The 15,800-nt window shown below is 47.4% G+C and overlaps 2 long non-coding RNA genes across 2 annotated transcripts; one reads left to right on the forward strand and one right to left on the reverse strand.

The window, feature by feature from the left end:
• Positions 1-5,771: 5,771 nt before the first annotated feature.
• On the forward strand, positions 5,772-6,801 carry LOC135828217 (uncharacterized). Its single transcript, XR_010555592.1, has 2 exons — positions 5,772-5,935; positions 6,419-6,801. It is a non-coding gene; the product is annotated as an uncharacterized LOC135828217 (long non-coding RNA).
• LOC135828216 (uncharacterized) lies at positions 5,942-7,747 on the reverse strand. The gene is made up of 2 exons (XR_010555591.1): positions 7,325-7,747; positions 5,942-6,624 (listed from the first exon to the last, which is right to left on the reverse strand). It is a non-coding gene; the product is annotated as an uncharacterized LOC135828216 (long non-coding RNA).
• Positions 7,748-15,800: the final 8,053 nt, after the last annotated feature.

The raw sequence follows: 15,800 nt of genomic DNA on the forward strand, positions 1-15,800 counted from the left end.
CGGCGACACGCCGTCTTCTCCGAATGAGCTTCTACCGTTCTAATTCAGATTCCCCCAAAAATGTCAAAATAAATAATAGATTTCCACCAAGCTCGCTAGAATCTTGCGAACCGTCAACATGCAGGCATTTCAAGTGTTCGAGCGTGCGTAGATTCTGCTCAGCGGCTCAAGAACATTCGCCAAGCGAAAAAAAGTCGATGAGAAAGATGTAATGGTGGACGAAATTACGAAAATCGGAAGAAGGTATTCGACCCAGTTCGACTATCCTGGACTGGATTGGCAACGTCCAACAATCGGATTCGTATTCTATGGGGTCTCATGAGCTAGTGTGCCAAAGGGCGTTTAGTTGGAGCTTCAGTGCATCACCTTCGCCGAAAGAGGCCCTTTCTGAGATTTGGCCAATGGACTAATGGTTGTGGGTTTCGCCTCGGTTTGTATACAGGTTTATATTTCCCATATAATCAACTGGTTAGGTTATAATTATTATATACTTACAACACAGCGAGGCCACATTTTGTGTGATTGTGCAAGTAAGTAATTAATTATGTTTTCTTGGAAGTCTGGTACTACTTCTTGACCATGGAAACATTTATTTTCACCTACCACACACAAACACTGCTAAAATTGTACACTTGCAAATCGTCAGAGTTCCGACATTGGCATGATACTGCCAAAACAAGTCGACTTCGGAGCGGAAACAAACGCCATAGCTATCACAGACTTCAGTGGTCGTGCCTCGCTCGCAAATGAGAGCAGCATCGCCCCAGAATCGCTGTCGGAAAGCTTCGTAAGGTCGCACGCCGCGCTGCGCTGCCGTCAGTCAGGTACGTAGAAAGTTGATGGCCTAAATTTCCGTCTCTGGAAGACTGTCGACACGGGGATTACTCTCCATGGCTTCCCCACCATAAGCACGATCAGATTCTTCCAGGTACATTACGACGACATCGTCTTCAGCGGCTGGCGCTCCCCATACCGGTATTTGCGTGAGAATTTACTTGGCGTGCGCCCCGCTCCGTAATTTGAAATTCTCTTGCATCGGCGGCTGGAACGAAGTATTTATCTGTCTGTCGTCGGCCCCAGAGTGAATGACCATGATGACTGCTACTGCTATTGCTATGCTAGCTATATATAGCGCTAGGTCCTCGTCGGGGAAGTCATCCGAGGACGAAAGGAACTCACTGCACTGAGTACAGAGTGGTATCAGTGCATCCATGCAGCACTTGCTTGGCCGCGCGACGTAGAGTCTACCAGGTCTACTGTCGATCTACATGTACTTCGATGTACATGTACACAATGTACATGTATGCATGCATCAATGCATGCAGTGAGCGTTGATTTTTTCCGCTTTCGATGTTTTTTCAAAACGAAACCGGTCGCTACCCACCCACCCATAAACGAAACTTTTTCGTTTCGTGAAAAAGATCGATAATTACGGATGGCCCCTTAACCTATTTTATAACCAGAGAATACAATTATATCTCCAATAGACATACGAATAGATTTCTTCTACAGCGAAAGATTCTAAGCCACACCGACTCATTGACTCGTCTCGTATGAAACAATTGAGTCACTAGAGAGATTCTGCAAAACGAAAATGCGTACAAACTTTCGCTCTACATCATGAAGTGCGAAACTTCGCACCTTTGGACGCGAAACTTGCAGGGAACGCGAAATGAACTGTCGTAGGAAATTTCGTGAGATCGGATCATGGCGTACGTGCACTTGGCCCGCGCAAACTACGAAAATGTGCAGAACGCAAAGTTCGTGCAAAAAGTCGCACACACTTTCGCAAGGACTGTCGCGAAACTTCGTTCGAATTTTCGTTTTGCAGAACCTCTCTACTGAACCTTTCTTTAGCAACATGACGGCAACTGTAACAGGAACAGAGAAAGTACGATACATGTACTCCACATTCTTACAGGTACTACAAACAGATTGCAGATCGTAATTCTTGCTTTGGCGGCACGAAACTTTATTTGGGGCAGTGCAATCTCGACGGTACTCACAAATCAAACAGCCCAGACTTGAGTAAACAAATCCAATCATACAAGTACGAGATTTTCACGAGACGAGACTGCACCCATTGGCTTGTTTCGTATGAAACAAACAAGTTACTGAACCTCTCCACAATAGAGATTTCCCCTGATATGCGAATTTATTTTGCAAACTCGGTCAATTGCCGGCGGGTACTTGAACCTTTCCCTCCAGATTGGGAACTGCCAACGATAGTATGCCACTGACCAGTGCCTTACTTGTAACGTACCAATGTACAATGAATATGAGTATTTCGACAACACATCTAAGCCTTACCGTCAAGAAGTTGAACTCGCGTTCTTCGCACACTGTAGACAAGGGCAAAGAGATAAAAATGGATCTAAATCCGAATAAAATCAGCACACGTTTCCGTAAATGAAAGGTGAACATAAGCAAATGAATCGAAGGAAACCGGTCAACTTACTTAGAGATCACCTGTCATCGAGTATTCCGTAAAAGGAGGCCTCGCATCTCGGCAGCAGAAAAGCAAAATTTAGAAAAGAGATCCTGTCAACTTTTCCATTATTTATTGCATTCCGCCCCAAAATCAGCACACTTTCCCTGAATGAAAGAGTCAACACAAGCAAATGAATCAAAGGCAACTGGTCAACTCACCTGTCATTGAGTAATATTCCGCGAAAGGAGGTCTCAGCAGCGCCGAAACGAAATAAGCCAGGCCATGAGACAAAATATCCGAAACAGCTCATGCAAGAAGCAGTTCCAAAGAAGGAAGTTCCTCGCGCATGCACATCCGAACACGGATCCGCGGACTGCATGCACTGAACACAATGTCTGCCGTGCACGTGCACAGCATGCGGCTACCACGCGTTGGTAGATCTAATACCGAGCATGCTAGCACCTTACTTAATTACGTAGAGTCTTACGTAGCCTAAGTGAAATACCGAGCACCTTACGTAGAAACTTACGTAGCATAGCGATGTCGTTTTTTCTGCCATGTGAACACAATAATAGAAAAGCTGACAGGATCGCTTTTCTAAATGCACGCGTCACTTCTCATTTGAGGAAAGAAAACCAAAGCATATCAATGCAATCACATACATGTATACAAATTTTTAAAAGTGAGTGAATGTACAACGTACGTTTGTCTTGTTTATGCTGTGTGTCACTTTGCTCTGGGCATGGAAATTCTGTCGTATTCGCGAATTGTCGTTATATACGCAGTGGTTATTAGAGAATTTGACTGTATGTGAATGTACAAAGTACGTTTGTCTTGTTTATGCTGTATGTCACTTGCTCGGCCACCCGTGTCGCGTTCTCTGTTTCAGCTATTGCTACTACACTGTTCTAGCTCTCATGTGTGCATATCCGTGCTCGTTTGTATTCCTCCGACGGTGTGGCACACACATGTGATGTATGCGAAGTGTATCCGGCATGTACGAACAGTGTGTGTGTATCCGCGGCACGCATGTTTGTGCTCCACGAGTGCATGTAGGATCTAAACGTGTGTAACGCAGGCGTGTGGGGCACACCCATTACGTCTGCGGCACCGTGACATGGCCAGTATGTGATGTCCGACACGGGTGTGCAGGAGTGGCGCATGGGCGTGTTCGCAGTGTGCACGTCTATACTGCAGCGTATTGTCCTCTTTCCTGGTCCCAGGAGTGTTTTGGATCTGGGGAAAGCACGTGAACTGAATACAGTGCAGTTAGTTTGAACTCTTGCGTGCTTTCTGTGCACAGGTTTATCTACGGAATTGAGTATGGTCAAGAAATGCGTCTGAAAAACCTGGAGCACCATCGATTTTGCCATAACCATTACTCGAATGTCCGAGAGCAGGGTCGAGGGCAACCACATTGTCGAAAATTACACCTGTTCACGCCCTCCTTTCAGGTTACTGGCTCGTTTTCGCCGACTGCTCTGAATCGTACGAAAAATTCAAATGTTCTCCGCCGAATAGCATCGTCACAAAGTCTTCCGGATCATTTTCGATATGCACCTCGCGAACATACCACCTTCCTGCACCCATACACCACAAACAATGCATGCTCCATTCGACGAGGTGGGTGTCATGAGTGTTCTTTCACGTCAGTCGCCGAAAGTCATTTCAGGGTGAGAATCGTTCTCAAGAAAAAGATCGCAAAAATCAGTGTAAGTCTCGATGGAACGCTTGAGGATGGACTGCTAGTCCCGGATCCCCCCAGTTATTCTCTTGTTCGTAGATCTACGAGTAATTATTTCACGAGTGCGCCACCTACATGCAGTCCGTTTCAAAAAGATTTACAATCCTGGCGATCGCCCGCAGAGTTTGGCGTCTTACCGTATGAGCACTCGAGCGCTGCCTGGAAAAACTCACCGCGAACTCGAAGAAATATTCCGCGCGAAAGCAGGAAAAATGACAACTCACTCACGTTGATACTGTACTGTCATGTACGTTTGGTTTACAACAAACGAGTTCTTCCTCGTATCGATAATGGAGTCGGAGGACATGTCGAAACGAAAGTGTTGTAAATGTTGACGAGCTGCATGGGTCCCAATTCGTTTTGTGACCAAAATAGTTTCTTTGAGCTGCGATGCAATTTACTCACCGTGTGACGACATCGACACGGACATATTCCCACTGGCCATGACTTGGCAAAGCTATCCGTGTGACTTCGACGACATTTTGAGAAAAGCAGACGCTTGTGAACGCTCATAGAAGACGGCGTTGACTGCTAAATTCAAATAAATTGGCGATCCTGAAATACTAAAATAAATCTCAAAAAGCTACAGCGCGATGACTTCCATTATAATTCACTCACACCATTGCAGTGTTGTGGGTGTGTTCACATGGCGTGAGCCAGTCAAGTGTCAGTCAGTTCGGCAGGAAGCGCGAGCTCGAACAACAAGTCGTTTGGTGCAGCCATCTTCTTTGTCTTGTACCAGCTTGATCACCAAAACAATGAAAAAAAGTTTGACTTGAGGATAGGTTGGGATTTGAACTCACAACTTCATGGTCAGCAGACAGCATTCATAACCACAAGGACAAAAAGGAAAGGATAAATCGTGGGTTTTGATAAAAAATCGATACTGGCTTCCTGGGCAAATTGTAAACCATGGGAAAAGGCCGGAAACCTGGCCGATATTCTAACTCCTTAACGGTGGGCCGTTCCGAAACCTTAAAACAGAACAATTTGCCGTGTCCTAACAAGCCATTCTATGTACTTTGTTGTCCAAATTTCCTTTATCTTCATACTTTTTAAGACCCAAACCTGATTGTAAATCTTTTTGAAACAGACTATAGTGCGCCACGTGCACGTGCACGTGCACGAGCTACGAGGGACATAATTAAAGGGGAAGTTAAAGGGAAACTGAACGCCAAAAATAAGTATGTCTCATCCGAAGGAGAATTGGGCACTGATTCCGATGAGCTATGTCTCGAGCCGACCAGAGAAGAGGAACTGTGTCAAATTTCATAAATAACACCTCCCATATTTGGAAATTGGCCTTGATGACGTGCGTACTGCTTAGCTGTCACCATGCTGTGCATGTTCAGCAGTGTAATTGAATGGAAGAAAACAATTACTTTGGTGTTTTGCAGCTCTGTTTCGTTCCCTGACGGTAAACAAATCTAGATGTAGGAATCTGTTGAGCAGGAGAGTGACACATGTCTTCCCGAAGGCTGTCCAGGCTGCAGTGGTGATGAAGAAGACACGATCATCACCCCGAGATCGATCGTAGCGAATTGGAAAACTCATGGTGAATTTGCTTCCACTCCAAGGCAATGTCGAGGTATGAAGGGTGCTTGTACTGCCTTCCAAAGTGAAGAGGAGATGAACATGGCTTTGCATAGCTGTTGTTCTATGCCAACTTACCTACTCTTGCTGGTACCGTAGTGGCATATTGCAAATTTCGTGGACGAACAACTCTATAGTCACTAGTGGCTAGTGAGCAACACTAACAGGTGAGATTTTTCAATTCGACAAAAATTGTTTTTGTTTGAGAACTGACAGTGGCAGTCATTAGACTCAGTAGGTGTCTCTCTGCTGCTTCTTTCCCTTCATCGGTAGGGTTGTGCTTGAAGTAAAAATAAATAGAAAATGTGGAACAAAAATCTGATCATGTAATTCGAATTTGAACTTCAAAGTATGTGTACATCAAATCACAAAAATGACTGTCAAGGTGGTGCTGTGCATTGAAAAAGACTGGGAGCTGGCAGCAATGGAAAGGGTAGAAACGAAACCAGTAATGCAGAGTATTCATAAGGTAGAGGGAGATAAAAACGGGAGAGGAGTAGTGAGCACTTCAGTTTGAAGTAGTGTCAATAGACAGCATCGTGTTGCATACGTTGTGAATATTGTGTGAATCTAATAATTGTCACGAAATTGATATCCAAAATTATTATCCCCTGAGTAGTATTATGGTGTTCTCCTGTGTTTACATGCAGAGCCTTGACGTTGCTGGACAAGCGACAATATAAATTACATAAACATGTAGCTCGTGATGTGGGATGACTGCCGTATCGCATTGCCAACGCAAACCCATCCTGTGTCAGTGCAGCCATCCAGCAACTTGAACTCCCCGGACCAGATGCCGCTGCAGCTGAACACCATGCCGATGGAAAGCCAGGAGTTGATAACGAAGCATTCTGGTCTGCACAGTACAAGGCAAAGAACAATTATGAATTATAATGCATTGTAATCTTTCCCACACTTCTTTGTAAAAACAAACAAACAGTGCCATTATCACAACACTTGATCAAGCATCTTGATGGAGGTATTTTCCATTGTGCTGGCTCAGCATCTGCACCAGGAAGACCATGTACACTTACACGTATCTTGTGTGTGTGTGTTCGTGCGTGTGTGTTTGTGTATCTGTATGTGCACACGTGTGTGTGTGGGGGGGGGGGGGACGCACATGTGTATGGGTAGGAATGTGTGTGTGTGTGTGTGGGGGGGGGGGGGGGTACACGCACATGTGTATGGATGTGCGCGCTGCATGCGTGTGTCTGTGGGATGGGATGGGGGTGCACGCACATGTGTACATGTGTGTGCGCAATACAGCATGTGTGTATGTGTTCGTTGAACACAGGGTGTACTCCTGATTACATAAACTTCGTGATCATTGTGATTTCATGTGCTTTGAAGTTGAACTTCGCAATACATGTACTGATGCTTGATTAGATTTATGTTCCACATGTTCTATTTATTTTATTTTACTTCAAGCACTTGTATTATTCAAGCACAACCCTACCAATGAAGGGAAAGAAGCAGCAAAGACACCTTCTGAGTCTAATGACTGCCACTGTCAGTTCTCAAACAAAAACATTTTTTGTCGAATTGAAAAATCTCACCTGTTAGTGTTGCTCACTAGCCACTAGTGACTAGAGTTGTTCGTCCACGAAATTTGCAATATGCCAATACGGTACCAGCAAGAGTAGGTAAGTTGGCATAGAACAACAGCTATGCAAAGCCATGTTCATCTCCTCTTCACTTTGGAAGGCAGTACAAGCACCCTTCATACCTCGACATTGCCTTGGAGTGGAAGCAAATTCACCATGAGTTTTCCAATTCGCTACGATCGATCTCGGGGTGATGATCGTGTCTTCTTCATCACCACTGCAGCCTGGACAGCCTTTGGGAAGACATGTGTCACTCTCCTGCTCAACAGATTCCTACATCTAGATTTGTTTACCGTCAGGGAACGAAACAGAGCTGCAAAACACCAAAGTAATTGTTTTCTTCCATTCAATTACACTGCTGAACATGCACAGCATGGTGACAGCTAAGCAGTACGCACGTCATCAAGGCCAATTTCCAAATATGGGAGGTGTTATTTATGAAATTTGACACAGTTCCTCTTCTCTGATCGGCTCGAGACATAACTCATCGGAATCAGTGCCCAATTCCCCTTCGGATAAGCCATACTTATTTTTGGCGTTCAGTTTCCCTTTAAGGTGGCAGACTACCCAAAAATTCGCTGAAAAATCGAATTTGTAAATTCATATTGAGTGCTACGTCAGTTGAAAGAGCATGAATAGCTGCAAATTCTCTGAAAATTGTGTCCCTATCTGACCAGCCGTTCAAGAGTTATGGCCGAAAATGTGCCCTTGCAAGGAAAGATTTTTTTGTTGCATGCTGTCATTTGTTGGCAGCACTGTATTTGAATGTGAGCAGACCGTGCGCAACTTGTCGTATTATGGAAACACGCGAAAGTGTGCAGAATTTTGCCCCAAGTCCAAAAAAGTCCAAAAAATCACGTTAAAAAACCACGTATTGGGCTGCACGGCGGCGGGCGAAGCCCGCCGCCGTGCAGCAGGACTTTTGCCAGCACCCTCGTGACGTTGCAGATATGTGGCTTGATTATTGTAGTTGACGTTGATTTAGTGACTTTGGCAAGTTTGAGTCGTGTCAAGAAGTCAGGTAGGATTCAGTACTAGGCAGTAGTGAAACGTGAGTGGCAGTCTTTGCCGGTTTCTGAGGGCATCCTGGATTTGGTGTGCAGCGCTGTGGAAATGGCTTGCTGTGGAGGTCCCAGCACTGGATGTTGTATCAAAGGTACGACCTCGTAGCACACCCTAAACCTAAAAAATTCAAAAATTGACTTGGGTCTGTGGGAGTCCGCGAGAGAACGCCCACTCGTTCCGTTGTGACAGATTCCAGGGCCACGTTGAGGGGCCCTACCCCACCACCCATGGCTGCTTCTGGACTTGTTTTAGGTTTGGGTCCCGCGCACGGACAGAATGGGCACGAAAATGTGAAAAAAATGTAAATGCATTTGTTTGGCTCCTGGGTGGCTCGCACACCGTGGCACTATGCCGGAAATTTGAGTTTTTCCGGCCTGGAAAGCCTGTCAGTGAGGCGCAAGAACTTGTAAATCATGTCCTGAGGGCCAGCATAGTGGCAGGAGTGTGTGGTCAAAATTTCACTCAAATCCACTGAGAAACACCAAAGTTACGGTCAATTGAATGCCATATGAAATTTATGGGTAGGCTGCCCCCTTAATTAAATAATTACTAATAGTTAGGCGATTCAGACTACGGCGAAAATCACGTCTGAACTTGATCTTCCATGGTGATGCAGTCGTGTTTCAAAATGTTATGCACACTCCCTGATCAAATCCATCTGAGTCGTAGAGACGTGGTCACATTTGGCCGTAGTCTGAATCGCCGCCTATTATGGCCTATGGTGTTTGGCCGTAGTCTAAATCGCCTATTATGGCCTATGGTGTTATACTACAGTTGCAGGATACTAATAGTTATGCCTCCTACGGCGAAACCTCACAATGCGATGTCATGAAACATGAGTTTACCCGTTCTGTAAACAATGCTATCGCAGTCTTCGCTAGATCTAGAGTTTCCAAAGAGAACAGCCTCAGACATAGCTTGTCGAATGGGTCCTTGAAGGAGAAGGAATGGTGGACGAAGCTAAAGTGCGCTTGTGGCGAGGGTCGGAACACTGACATTCCCCTGCTCGTTGATAGTGAAGGTTGCGAGAGGGCCACAAGCTATGAGAAATCGGAGGCTTTCGCACGTTTCTTTTCCCACAAGTGCAGTGTGCAAGGCCGCGACCTAACCACGTTGGACTTACCGGACACGGCATTCGCTGACGCACCTGCACTAACGACAGTCCACTTTCGCCCCGATGCAGTCCACCGGCATTTAGCTCGCCTGGATGCCTCAAAGGCGACTGGACCCGACGGTATTTCCGCTCGTGTTTTGAAGGAATGCGCTAGAGAACTTGCCAAGCCACTGTGTCGGCTCTTTGCTCTTTGCTTCCAGCACGGAGTCCAGCCACAAATGTGGAAGACTGCCAGCGTGGTTCCAATCCACAAGCGATCTTCACGATCCGCCCTAAGGAATTATCGTCCAGTTTCACTGCTGAGCATAATCTCTAAGTTCATGGAGAGCGTTATCAATCGTCAGCTCATGAATCACCTTGAGCGTTACAAACTCCTGACACCCCACCAGTTCGGATTTCGTCGCCGCCTCGGGACCTCAGATGCGCTACAGGCTCTACACCACGCCTGGATCACAGACGTCGGACGAGGCGGTGCAGCACGTATTCTAGCCGTGGATATTGCCGGAGCATTCGACCGTGTGTCCCATGCTGGCCTCCTCTACAAAGTCCGCCATCTTGGCATTGGCGGCCCCCTGCATACCTGGCTCTCTTCCTACCTAGGTGGACGGTCCATTCAATGCTTGGTGGGCGGCCAAACCTCATCGCTGTATACCATATCAGCAGGAGTTCCCCAAGGGAGCATACTCGGCCCTACACTCTTCCTGATTTACGTGAACGACGCCTCAGAGACCCTGTCACCCGGAGCCCACCTGGAGGCGTATGCCGACGATACTACCTTGTATAGCCTGATATCCCTCGACACATCCCCAGCCGACGCAGCATTGAGCCTCCAGACTTCTGTGGATCGCTTGCATCAGTGGGGCCGCAGATGGCGCATCTCCTTCGAACCGTCGAAGTCCCAAGCCATGACCGCCACTCTCCGCAGAACCCCCATCAATTTGCCTCGCATTGTCTTCGGCGGCACTCCTGTCCTTGAGGAGAAGGCTCTCTCTTTACTTGGAGTGACCTTTGACTCGAAGCTGTCATTCAGCACTCATCTCCGGAAGGTTGCCACTCGAGCCAAACAACGCCTGGGCTTCCTGCGCCGTGCAGCGCACATCCTCTCTCCAGCCGGCCGCACCACAGTATACAAGGCATTTGTTCGACCAGTTATGGAGTATGCCCCCCTCATCTGGATAGGTGCTCCGCCCAGCTACCTGCAACGCCTGGATCATATCCAACGCTGTGCTCTGCGAATCATCGGTCCAGGTGCACTATTACCTAGCCTGGCCATCCGTCGTACTGTTGCCTGGCTTGCCTGCCTATACAAGCTGCATTACCTGCCTGGCCCTCCGCAGCTACTCTCTGTTTTGCCACCGCGCCATTTCCCCTCATCCAGCCCCAGAACTCGCAGCGAGCATGTTAGCGTCATTGGCCATGACCACCAGCTCCAACACCAGCTGCTTGCATCTGTCCCGCTGGCATTAAAGCGCTCGTTCCCACACTGCAGTATCAGTGACTGGAACTCCCTCCCCGCCGCTCTTCTGTCCCAGCCTCCCCACAGCAAGGGAATACAAGCATTCAAAACTAATGTTTATCGCCATCTGCGAAGCACAAACTGGCTCTGGGCAGTCGACTCGCTATGATGATGCTCTCGTCGTTCTCCTCTATCCCTATCTATGCACCACAACTGGCTCAGACAACCGACTCACCATGATCAGCCATGATGATGCTCATCTCAGTAACAGCCCTTGTAATTTGTTAATAGTCTCACAGTTTCTCCCGCACACTCGCTGGTGTTAACCCTGCAGGCCTTCCTTTCTTTTCATTTTGCTGACTCGTACAGCTCTATCTTTTGTTTTTGGTGCGTGTTTTTGGCCGTGATGCCGAGACCTCAGGTCGGCAGAGCCATCAATGCCCCACCATCACTGCTGCGTCTCGCGTCAGCCCCTGCTCAATAGTTGTCACGTTCGTCATAGTCTCAGTATCATTGTCTTTCTTATTATTTTCGAGCTGGGAATGTGAACATAGTAAAAAAAAAAAAAAAAAAAAAAAAAAATCACGTGTCTCAGGTATGTCGTTTCGTGCCTCGTGGTACGTACAAACGAAGGATAGCATGCATGCAATCCGAATATCTGCCATGACCATCCATGCTGGGCATACCTGCAGTGAATTTCTGTCAGAGAGTGCTTTACACTGCTTTTTTTTGTATCCCCCCGTGCTCGCTAAAAACGGGCTGGAAACGACGTACATCACTACATCATGTACAACTAACGTGTTAAGCGGGATTCACAGAAGCTTTTTTGCGATGCGACACGCGATGCAACAGGCGCGAAACCGGGAAAACCCCAAATCGCAGCCATGTCGCACCCCACGCAACTGCCGCATCTGGGCCATTGCAGAAGTTGAGCTTGGCTCAACTTTTGCGATGCGATGCGATGCGACAAGCGATTTCGCGTACGATTTTGACCTTTTCTACAGCAAAGTTGTACAAAGGTGCAAGAGTTGCCTATAAATTTGTACAGGTTGTACCAAACCGCGCAAATATCATGGTGACGTACTCAAATCAGCAAGACTTTGCAAAAATTTGTCGCATCGCTGACTTCTTCTGTGAATGGTATTTCGCGAGTTCGCATCGCACGCGTCCGTCGCAGATCGCGTCGCATCGCGTGTCGCATCGCAAAAAAGCTTCTGTGAATCCCGCTTAACTTCGACACTACACCACGTGATGTGACTTTTCGCCGTCGCGGAGCACCCCATAGAAAAGGTATAAGGAGTTGCACACTCTTGGTAATAGACCGATCCCCTTATTATTGTCTGGGTTCGAGCAAGGGGGCAACTCCGCAGTCGCGTGGGATCCTGCTGCACACACGCGACCAACCTCACCTCGGCTGTGCGCGACTTCTCGCATGCGAAGTTAAAGGGGAAGTAAAGGCAAAAATTAAAATTTCACCACTTGTAGTATTCGGGGTGCTGAGTCGAATGGTCTTGGTCCGAGGAAGCTGAGACGCTCCTTTCCTACTTGAATCCCAATCGAACTCGCGCACTTCCACCGAAACTGGGTGACTGCGCCCTACTAGATGGGGATTTGTATGCAAAATGTCACTAAAAGCGCCATTTCGTTCTTATAAAAGCACGGATGACCGCGATTGGCCCATATGTTGTAGTCTTTTGGACGCTGAGTCGACTGGTTTTGGTCCGAAAAGGCTGCGATGTAGCGTTCCTCCTTTATTCCCAATCGAACATGGTTGAAGAAGCGGTCACGTGCTCCTGCGTACACCAGTCACCTGGTCACCGTGCCTGCAGGGTACAACTTACTAGCCTGTTTGACCTTTTTTGGATGCACTCCTGTCACTCGAGTTGAACCTTGGTGTGAAATGTGTCGCCTGCTGGCGTGGTGACCAGGCGATTTGGGCACCCAGGAGCACGTGACCGCTTGTTCAACCATGTTCGATTGGGAATAAAGGAGGAACGCTGCATCGCAGCCTTTTCGGACCAAAACCAGTCGACTCAGCGTCCAAAAGACTACAACATATGCGCCAATCGCGGTCATCCGTGCTTTTGTAAGAACGAAATGGCGCTTTTAGCGACATTTTGCATACAAATCCCCATCTAGTAGGGCGCAGTCACCCAGTTTCGGTGGAAGTGCGCGAGTTCGATTGGGATTCAAGTAGGAAGGGAGCGTCTCAGCTTCCTCGGACCAAGACCATTCGACTCAGCACCCCGAAGACTACAACTGGTGAAATTTTAATTTTTGCCTTAACTTCCCCTTTAAGTGCAGAGCACGCGAAATCTACATGCAGTGCAAGCCTGTCTACAAAAAATGTCACAAGGACTTTTATTGAGCTGTTTTGTTTTTGTTTAGACGTCTTCCTTTTTACGACTTCAGGATGCCTACTCAGGATCATTGCTGCGTTCCTCACTGTCAGAACAGGAGGACGAAGCAAACAAGTCATTTCACTCCTTTCCTCGTGTGGAGCCACAGCGGCCTGGAGCGAGCGGATCCAGGCTATGCCCCGTGAGGAAGGACGTAGTTGTATGTATGTATGTATACTTTATTTGAATTCGCAAATCCAAACGAGGACAAATGCTCAATGACAAGGCAGCGAATATGTTATTATGTAACAGGTAAGGAGGGTTGGGGAGAAAATAAGGAGAACAAAGAGAGAATGGTAGATATCTCAATGAAGAGCGAAGCGTTATCAAACTACAAGTAAGCCAGCGAACGATAAGTCGATAGTTCTGTAACCCGCCTAATAAACTAAGTACTTTTTTCAGGCGTGCAGTGGACTGTCATTAAAACAGAAACAGAAAAATAATAATAAGGCACCCATTTTGTTTGTCCAGGGGATGGCCCACGCCTGGTAAAGAGAATAAAATAGAGAAAAAAAAACAAACAAAGTACTAACAGTTACTGCTAACGAGAGTACTTGCTACTAACATCGGGAGGATGAAAGGCCCAACCCTGCCCTGCCAGTTACGGACTTACGGGGGTCGCCATGGCAAATAATAATGGTGAACAGTGAAAATCAATCACAGACAGAAAGCTGTCTCAGGGCAAGTTTCTAATCATAACATCAGGAAGATCGGAGGGTATACGGTACGACGGCAGCTTTGAAGCTGCTGAGAGACGACAGTACTCTGACTGCATCCGGTAGGACGTTCCAAAGGGCACTACCTCGGGAGGCAGGGCGAGATCGTCCGGCGCGGGTTCGTGTACCTGGTAGACGGAGCCCCAGGGCGAGATCCAGGCGCGTCCTACGATCCGCGCAGCGTACGAAAAGCTCCTGGAGGGATGGACTCGCACTGGCGTGTATGCACCTCCAGACAAAGACCAGGACCTTCTGGCGATGTACTTCTCCAATCCTGAACACCTGCATGCGTTCCAGGAGATCACTGGCACGAGAGAACCCCGGCCGGCCATAAACTGCTCTTGCCCCACGGTTTTGTGCTACTTGGAGCCGGTCGGTCTGGGCCTGAGTGAGACCTGGGCTAAACAGTTTTAGGGTTACTCTGAATATTTGAGTTGCAGCGATCATTTTGATCCCGAAATCGAAATCGTTTTGCCCAGCTGTACAAGGGCAGGATGAATCCAGGAACTCAAACAGCTGTCCTACGGTACCAGGTTTGCTTTTCGCAAGAGAGTGGAGTCTGGACGCCCTGCTCCCCATGCTCGCAAAACAGTATTTGCTGAGCCTAGTGCAGTTCGGTCATGGAAGTGCAGCGTCTGCATCACGAGCTCCCCATGTTCCCAAACCAGTATTTTGCTGAGAGGCAACGGTACTTTGAGTTGGAAAGGAACCTGGCTTAGTGCAGTTTGGTCCTGTAATGGAAGTGCAGCATCTGCATCAGGAGCTGAGCTGGCAGCAAGTAGAGCTCGTGTACAGAGAGAGTCTCATGGAACAGTTGGACGATGTGAGGACTGGGGTGAAGAAAGCCGAAAAACAGCTTACGTACATTAACATAAAGAAAGACTCTGAGCCGCTCCAGTTTCTGACTGGTTTGTCTTCAGTTGTTTGGACCGCTCTGTGGAAATGTACTGCGCCGCGCCAGATCTGTGAAGACGGAAGCTGAGGGACGGCGGATACAGTTGGAGGTGGCCGTAAATCGCCAATGGGCATGTAATGGAGGATCAGCTGCTATTGGCATTGATGTGTCTAAGCCTGGAACAGAAGCTGGCATGCGTGGCACAAGTTAATCATCCGTTCCACGGTACATAGCTAGCTGAGCTGGAAAGATGTCTTGTTCCTCTGTTTGGGCATGATCCCCATTTGGGCGAGCTGGCGAGATGTTCAGTCATCAATGCCATGTACCGCAAGACATTCTGCATTGTGGATGAAACAGTTCTATTTTGCCATGCACTTAGGGTTCTCACACCGGCACGGCACAACAAGACCCAACAGATCCTTGCGCTCTTATTTTCTCCCATGGTAACATTGCTGATCACAACACCCGGTAGCCAGTCGCAGATGCAACCAAATCAACCAGGTTCTCTTACTCTTTTTTTCCAATACTGAAACCAAGGTACAGTGTACCAATATTTGCATCGAATGCGGTGATGATTTCAATACTGTCCACCAGTACAACGCATTACCAGACTGGCATATAATCATGATAATAGTATCCATTTCGCAATCACTGTCATTGCTTTCTTAGATCTCCAATCATCATTATCGGACCATAAACCGTCTATCATCTTATATTATATCATCATTAATATCCTGCTACTATCCTCCTCTAACGATGAGCTCGAAGAAACGAAACAGCTGT

The sequence above is a fragment of the Sycon ciliatum genome, chromosome 12 (assembly GCF_964019385.1).
Source record: "Sycon ciliatum chromosome 12, ocSycCili1.1, whole genome shotgun sequence".
Classification (NCBI taxonomy): Eukaryota; Metazoa; Porifera; class Calcarea; order Leucosolenida; family Sycettidae; genus Sycon; species Sycon ciliatum.